At 30.9% G+C, this 8,921-nt stretch overlaps 1 long non-coding RNA gene across 1 annotated transcript; it reads left to right on the top strand.

Moving 5' to 3' along the window:
* Positions 1-346: 346 nt before the first annotated feature.
* Positions 347-7,997, top strand: LOC127714272 (uncharacterized). The gene is made up of 3 exons (XR_007987671.1): positions 347-447; positions 7,242-7,352; positions 7,912-7,997. It is a non-coding gene; the product is annotated as an uncharacterized LOC127714272 (long non-coding RNA).
* Positions 7,998-8,921: the final 924 nt, after the last annotated feature.

Here is an 8,921-nt window from a genome sequence, read left to right as displayed (position 1 = left end):
TTTGGGATAATATTTTAAAATATGATGCAAATCAGATTTTTTTTAAAACTTTTAAAATATTAAAAATAAATAGCATGGGACACATTTTAGATGTCAAAGTTAACCTATAGCCTTTAATTATTCAAATGAGTTATTTTACAAGGTTTTGTTCTTATATTTTGATAAACATTTTGATAATATGTAATACATGTATCTAAATAGACTAAAGACAATAAGATAGACTAGATCTTTTCCATCATTTTTAACTTGGATTGAATGATTACAGATTTTTAAAGGCTAAAGTTAATTTAGAATTTAATCAAAAAGAAAAGTTTAAAGATTAATAATCTGAACAAAATGATTACAGGTTAAACTGAATGGACATTTAAGATGATAGGACACTGCTCCAATGATGAAAAGGCTCGGTGAGGTGTAGCCGGAGTTTGTTCCCAGGTGAACGTATTACAGGTAGGTTGACACATTTGTATCTTCACAATCAAAAGAAAATCTTCTTAAATTTCTCATAGTATTTGGCAAGTATTGTTAAAGGTGAACTATGCATACTTTAAAATCAATATTAAGTTGAAATGGATGCTTTGATTAAAACATTTTTTAGGGTAAGATTATTTTGGATATTGTTGTATACCTTTTGCAAAGTTTTTTTTTATATTGATAGTTTTCACTCTGGAAATTTTCAGGAAGTTATATACAAATAGCAATAACTCTTTCATATTTATGTCATGTTTTTTTCATATTTTCACCCCTGATTTGCCAAATGAATGCTGTATGCATTAATTATGATTTTATGATTAAACTTTAATATATGATTAGAAGTATAAAGAAAGAGCTAAGCAACTTGGGAACTAGGGGTTATAGATACTACACATATTAATAAATATTTAACCAAACAGTCTACTATTATCAGTATAATCAGAGGGCATTGGATCCCATCTTTTCTTTGAAGCATGCTGAATGATTTTTGTCGAGCCTGCGACTTTTGTCGCAGAAAGCTCGACATAGGGATAGTGATCCGGCGGCGGCGGCGGCTGCGGCGCTGGCGTTAGCTAACTTCTTAAAAGCTTTATATTTTAGAAGGTGGAAGGTCTGGATACTTCATACTTTGTATATGGATGCCTCATGATACGAAGTTTCCGTCAGTCACATGTCCAATGTCCTTGACCTCATTTTCATGGTTCAGTGACTACTTGAAAAAAAAGTTAAGATTTTTTGTAATGTTAGATTCTCTCTTATTATAAGTAATAGGATAACTATATTTGGTATGTGCGTACCTTGCAAAGTCCTCATGCCCGTCAGACAGTTTTCACTTGACCTCGACCTCATTTCATGGATCAGTGAACAAGGTTAAGTTTTGGTGGTCAAGTCCATATCTCAGATACTATAAGCAATAGGTCTAGTATATTCAGTGTATGGAAGGACTGTAAGGTGTACATGTCCAACTGGCAGGTGTCATCTGACCTTGACCTCATTTTCATGGTTCAGTGGTTATAGTTAAGTTTTTGTGTTTTGGTCTGTTTTTCCTATACTGTATGCCATAGGTCTACTTTATTTGGTGTATGGAATGATTGTAAGGTGTACATGTCTAGCGGGCAGGTGTCATCTGACCTTGACCTCATTTTCATGGTTCAGTGGTCAAAGTTAAGTTTTTTGAGTTTTGGTCTTTTTTTCTAATACTATATATGCAATAGTTCAACTATATTTGGTGTATGGAAATATTTTATGATTTATTTGGCAGTCACGCAGGTTTTGTTTGACCTTGACATCATTTTTCAAGGTTCATTGCTCAGTGTTAAGTTTTTGTGATTTGGTCTGTTTTTCTTAAACTATATGCAATAGGTCAACTATATTTGTTGTATGGAAGAATTTTTAGCTGTACATGCCTGCCTAGCATGGTTCATCTGACCTTGACCTCATTTTCATGGTTCATTGGTCAATGTTTAGTTTACTTGGTTAATGTTAAGTTTATGTGACAGTTGTAATAAAGCTTTATATTTAGGACAATCAACATAATATCAATGATTAGTAAAGAAGGCGAGACATTTCAGCGTGTGCACTCTTGTTATAATTAGACCCTGCTATCTGAAAGTCTTTTGTACATGTTATGTTTTTGAATAAACATCAGTAAACAGATTTAATATTAGTCAACGGAGAGGCAGTACATGTATTAAAAGAAATTAATGAGTATGTATACAAAATCTGACAATGTACCTCACTATAAGTATACAGTATATATTATATGCATTGACAGTGTATCTCACAAATTGGTGTGAATATAATGAACCTAAAAGTGTACCTCAAATTACTATGGATACAGTATTCTGACAGTGTATATCACTAAGTTGTATGGATACAAAATACTGAGAATATCTCACTTTTTGGTAATTAGTGTGGATTCAAGACACTTGATGGCATATATAACATACTAACAAGGTATCTTACTCATACTTATGGATACAGTATACTACCAGTGTATCACATATTAGCGTCGATACAATACACTAACAGTGAATCTCAGATATTGGGGTGGATACAATACACTGACATGGTATCTCATATATTAGTGTGGATACAATACACTGCTAGTGTATCTCACATATTGGTGTGGGTAACAATTCACTGACATTGTATCTCACATAATGGTGTTGATACAATTCACCGACAACTTGTATATCACATATTATTAAGGATACTGACAGTATATCTCACATATAAGAAAGGATACTGACAGTGTGTCTCATATAAGTAAGGATACTGACAGTGTATGTCACATATTAGTAACGATACTGACAGTGTATTTCACATATTACCAGTTCTGTGGATACAATACACTGCCAGTGTACCCCACATATTATTAAGGATACTGACAGTGTATGTCACATATTAGTAAGAATACTGACAGTCTATCTCCCATATTACCAGTTCTGTGGATACAATACACTGCCAGTGTATCCCACATATTATTGAGGATACTGACAGTGTATGTCACATATTAGTAAGGATACTGACAGTGTATCTCACATATTACCAGTTCTGTGGATACAATACACTGCCAGTGTATCTCATATATTATTAAGGATACTGACAGTGTTTGTCACATATTAGTAAGAATACTGACAGTGTATCTCCCATATTATTAAGGATACTGACAATGTATCTCACATATTATTAAGGGTACTGACAGTGTATGTCACATATTAGTAACGATACTGACAGTGTATCTCACATATTACCTGTACTGTTGATGCAATACACCGCCAGTGTATGTCACATATTAGTTAGGATACTGACAGTGTATCTCACATATTACAGGTACTGTGGATTCAATACACCGACAGTGTTTTCACACATTACAGGTACTATGGATACAATACACTGACAGTGTATCTCACATATTGGTTTAGGTACAATACACTGAGAGTCTAGCTCACTAATTATATCCCCATTCTTAAAGAGTAACACATTTCTGTTGCATTTTTCTCAGCAACTAAATATCAGAGCTTCTTGATATTTAATACCAAGCTTCATATTGGAAAGCCTTACTGTGTGACATATTTCAAGATCAGTCACTTACCTATACATTTTAGTTCTTCATATTGATGCACTGTGAGTTATGTATGAAATTTTTGTTGCATCTTGTTCAGTAGCAGTAACCTTTACATGTGATACATTTTCAGATTAGTAACTTATCTACTTTCAACATTTATGAATATAAAAATAAAAAGATGTGGTATGATTGCCTATGCAAACTACCAACCGGGGACCAAAGGATCAGGATGTAGACAACTATAGGCCACTGTATGGCCCTCAACAATGACCAAAACTCGTACAGTATAGTAAATGTTAAAAGACCCCCGCATGGCTAAAGGTGAAACAAATTGAAAGCAAAAACCAAAGGTTTAATCTTAAACGACTCTCATGGTCTTGATTAATTTGGACTAAAAGTACTTGTTCAGACATGCAATTCTCCTTATGAAGCAATCTATATATTTTAATCACTTTAGTTCTGTTTTTGCTCACCCTTGTAAACCTTTAAGTTTAGGATTACAAACTATTGACCTTAAATTTTCTCCATAGAGTTTTATTTAGTAACAAAAGATCACCGTCACTGTCGAAGATGTATTACTTCTTTAATTTCTTGTAAACTTCATAAATTTCTTAGAGAATGTGTATCCCATATCAATCTGTATTACCTTTACATTACACCTGGGGTGGTTAAATAAATTGTTTTGGACAGGTGTAATACTGGTGTGGTGTCAATAGATTAATTTATCTTGTCACAACAAAGAAGTGACCACCCAGAGTCACCTCAAGAGAAAGTCTTCTTAAAGGGGATAATTTTATCATCAGATTTCATGACCAATTTGTCCAACTGTTACAGTTACAAAATGTATTTAACTATAAAATCAAGATAGTGTGGATTAGTGAAGTTTAACAATATGATTTACTTGTATTAAGAATAACTACCGGTACATGATTAAAAACTTCAGACTCTATATAGAAACAAGTGTATGGGAAATGGGTAGTCATGATGAATCAAGTGAAAAAATTTCATGACAGTTTGAAGAGATTTGTTAATTATTATTTAAAACTGCTTTTTAGGATCATGTGCCTAAATGCAGACAAGAGTATGACACCAGAGTTCTCAAAAAGTGGTGGTCAAGGTTTTGACCACCAAAATTTTGCATAGGACAGACAATTTTGTTATTATGCAATAGAAGTAATAGTGAAGATCAGCAGATTTTCTTCAAGGAACACTGGGGAAATAAAGATTTCGAGAACTCTGTATGATACATGCACTGATACAGCTAATAAAAGTTTTACTTTATGGAAAAGTTTTAAATTTTTTGAAAGCAGTTTTCTGGTTTTTAATACAGGAACCTTAGAAAATATGACTAATATCTGTGAATATTTCTGGTCATATGCAACACAATAGAAGCAGAAATGACTTGTTCATCTTGGGCATTTGTCCTCAGCTCTGGTTTAGTTGGGGTTCTTTTTTCATAGTTTTTAGTTTTTCTGTCTGTGTAGTTTTTATTGCACCTTTAGATTGCTTTATATGTCTTGTTTTTTTTCTTGGCTATGGTGTTATCTGTCCTTTTTTTCTTATGAAAGTTATCTCCCCTCCCATTCTTCTTCTTTTTCATGCCCAATGTTCTTCCATGGAGCCTTTTTGCATCATGGTGAGGTGATGCTATCTGAAATGAACTTCTTATAGATTGTCTAATGGGTGTGATCTTAAAGTTTCTAGAAAATGTTTTTTTTAAATTAGATCGGGTGTCTTTTTCAGAGCATCCCTTCTTGGCATGTTGCAAAAATACATTTTGGGTTTAAAAATATTTTACCAAGTTGTATTCTATATACAACACAAACATCAAAAACTTGAAATTTCAAGATTAAACTACAGAAAAATTAAGTGTCAATTAAGTGTATTAAAATTTTACAGAAAAATCCTTTTAAAATCAAGGGCAGATAATAATACTAAATTTGATAGGAAAATTTGTGTTTTTTTTATTTTTTAGAAAATAAGGCCCGTCACCCCCTATTTTTATTTGATATTTCAGAAGTATTTATGAAAAGTAATTCTCTCATTGAATTTGAACCAATTCTATTGTTTAGTGTTTCCTCAATAAGAAAAAAATAAGTTTTCCCTATATAACTCGTTTTGAATAACTGTGATTTCATTAATTTTAATGTATTTTAACGAAAAAACAAGGTCTGTGACCCCCAGTTTTGTTTATTGATATTTGAATGTAAATTGACCCAGAAGTCTTTTACAGAAGTTTCAGAAAAATCTATCATTGAACATTTAGACACCCCAGCTACCTTAACAAGGATGTTTCATGATATTTATGGGAGAGAACATTGTGAATATACTGGTAGCCTATGATAGTAGGGGGAATATAATTTCCTGTCTCTGCATCCTTGTGTTAGTCTGTGCCTTATCTGGTTATTATAAAATGAGTTTTCTATGCAATTACTACATCAATTTGAATCTTTGGACACATGTTCATTATAATGGGAAATTTTAAAAATGTATGCTAAGTTAGGGCTTTGACCAAAGGTGTTCTGGTTCACTGACTTGAAAATGTGATAGTATGAATGGGACACTGTCACACAGTGTCCTAAGGATGTGTATCTAATTCACAAACTTTTTAAACCTTTATTTAGTTCCAGAATCTAGAATTCTTCCATTGAAAGCATGAACTATAACTGTTTAAAGCTTTTCCTAAAAATTGTATGTACAGCTACAGAAAAACGGTCGACATCCATTTTATTTGATGAACTTAAGGATTGTAAAAAGGCATAGCTTGAGGTACTTTTACCTTGAAAAGACTACTCAAAATAGGATATATCATACAGAATAAAATCCTATTATACCTATATATAAATCTTGTTTAATGTTTAAATAAAATTATATAGAATCCATACAAAGGGGTGATGTGATTTTAAAGATGTTATGATAGGGGATTAGTTTCGTGATGGATTGTAGGTAAAGTTCATGGATACATACAAGCATGTTTATCTGTGTATATTTCTCATAGATTTATAAATGAATTTCTGAAATAAAATAGTTTTGTCTTCTTAATGCAAAAGTTTAAAGTTTAAAATTTTATTGGTTTAATATCCAAATTTTGTATTGTTGTCAGATAACAATTTTAGAAATAATGCAAAAGGTATGTACGAGCATTAATCAAACAGCTAGTTATTAATTGTTATGTATCAACTTTCGTATTTAACTAGGGAATTATGGCCAAGAGGTAGAAAATATCTAAACTTAGACCCATGTATTTCAGTAATTCAGTGTTTCCTTTGCTACGTACACAACTATTGAAACTTTGTGATGAAAATGTTTTGCGCAACAGCAGGCAATGATCAACATTATCGCATAAATTGTTTATCTAATGGGTAAAACTTTACTGTTTTCATTAAAGTTGTTAAATTGTTTGCATCACAAAAAAAAATATTTGATTATTTCCATTTGGAAAATTGATTGAAAAGAACTCATGTCTAAACAACATGTTTTAAAGAAAAGTATGTGATAAATAAATCTTATAAATACAGAGTAATTAATGTTAACGAAATAAACTTCCATGTGCAAAACAATCTTTAAAAAAGTTATAAATTTCAGCAGATACTGGTATAATTACTTCATTTTAATTTCAAGTTTCCTAAAAAAAATTGCATAATCTGACACCACAGCTGGTTCTTGTCAAGATTGGTAAAATTTCTTCCATCATTTTCAGATAAACTTAATCAACCTTGAGATGACAGATTATCTTCAATAATTTAGAACAGTTGGTGCTACAAGCCAAATGATGCTGGTCATAGAATATTTGACCTTCACAAAACGACCAGTAAGTTATTTTTAGTAAACCTGATAGTTTTTAGAAATAATGAAAATAAATTTTTTTTGCTATTGCCTGAATTTTGTCTATTAATTCTAAATTTTGTATAAACTTAATTTATCAAAAATTTCTTCCTTTTTCCCATTGTAATCATGATGTGTGTCATGGAAAAAAATATTGTCAGGTTGATTTGATTTTATTCATAATTATATATTCAAATTGATCAGAAGTTTTCAATTATTATTTCATCAAATTCCTTTTATAAAATTCTAAATAGTGTCCTGGTTTAGAAACTTTTTAGGAGCATGTTTTTGCTGGAATTTATACAATTAGGTCAAAATCAAATTCTATAATAAAACCTGTTAGAAATTCAATTCTGATAGAATGAGGTTGAAAAGTTATAGCTTAACCACCCAGGTAGAACACTGCCTATTTCTTTAAAAAAAAATCATAGAAAATTTGTATTATGTAATAGAATTTGTTATGTTCCAGAATTTTGACAGTTTTGAAAAAAGGTGATAAAGAATGAAGCTGAATGAATTCACAAAATGTTTTATTATTTTTCCAGATGAATGACATCTGTACTCATTGCTGACTGTTAGAGAAGGTGAGAATTTATGTGATAAGCATGTACTAATAAAGATAGTGCTAATCCCTATATCAATACTGATAGGTAATAATAACTGAAATATTGAGACTTCTGCTGAGTTCACACATTCTTACTAATAGTTGTGGATTTCTTATATTTAAAGTTGAACATGAAAATGTTCAAAACACAGATCAGAATTACTGTAAACCAACTAATTTTCATGACTTTTGTGAAAAATAATGTGAATATAAATCATTGCGAATATTTCAAAATAGGATTTTCTCTTATAAGTATTTTAGAAAATAAATTTGGTTTACACCATTAGTTTTGGATGAAAGTATCCAAGATTGTAATGTTTTATCCTTTATATGTCCATGTGTCAATAATAAGTGAAAATTTGCCAAAAATAGTTAACATTGAATGGATGTAGTTCATGAAAATTTTCATACCAAAATGGATGGTTTTGTTTGTGGAACAACATTACCAATATTGCATCTTCCTGACAAATCAACCTAGACAAAAATGGAAAGGAATAGTTAAATAAAAAACAGGTACAACTCTTGCAAAAATTGTTGAATTGAAAAATATTATTTATGATTATACTTCATGCAAAATGTTTTCATAAAATAGGAGAGCTTTCATACTGTAGAGCTTGACAAGAGTTACATTCTGGGGTAAGGGCACCAAATCAATGTTATATATAAGTCTATGCATTAGCCAGATATGTAGTTATCTAAAACTGCCCCTGAAATTGACGAAAAATATTCAGATGTAGTGGTTTATGTAAAGTTATTGAAACATAAGAAAAATGAAAAAAATGTATATTAAGCACTATGCAAAAAAAAAAAAAAACAATTGAAGAGTTGATAATCTATTTCACAATCTTAAAGTTTTACTGTAATTACATTTGATGATTGAACATAAAATGTTTTTGTTGGAATAAAAACAAAAATAAAGATTTAATTTTAGATCAAATACATTACCCTGAA

The sequence above is a fragment of the Mytilus californianus genome, unplaced genomic scaffold, assembly GCF_021869535.1.
Source record: "Mytilus californianus isolate M0D057914Y unplaced genomic scaffold, xbMytCali1.0.p SCAF_1, whole genome shotgun sequence".
Classification (NCBI taxonomy): domain Eukaryota; kingdom Metazoa; phylum Mollusca; class Bivalvia; order Mytilida; family Mytilidae; genus Mytilus; species Mytilus californianus.
Note: the sequence above shows the minus strand (reverse complement) of the source record. Positions and strands in the feature narration are given on the sequence as shown.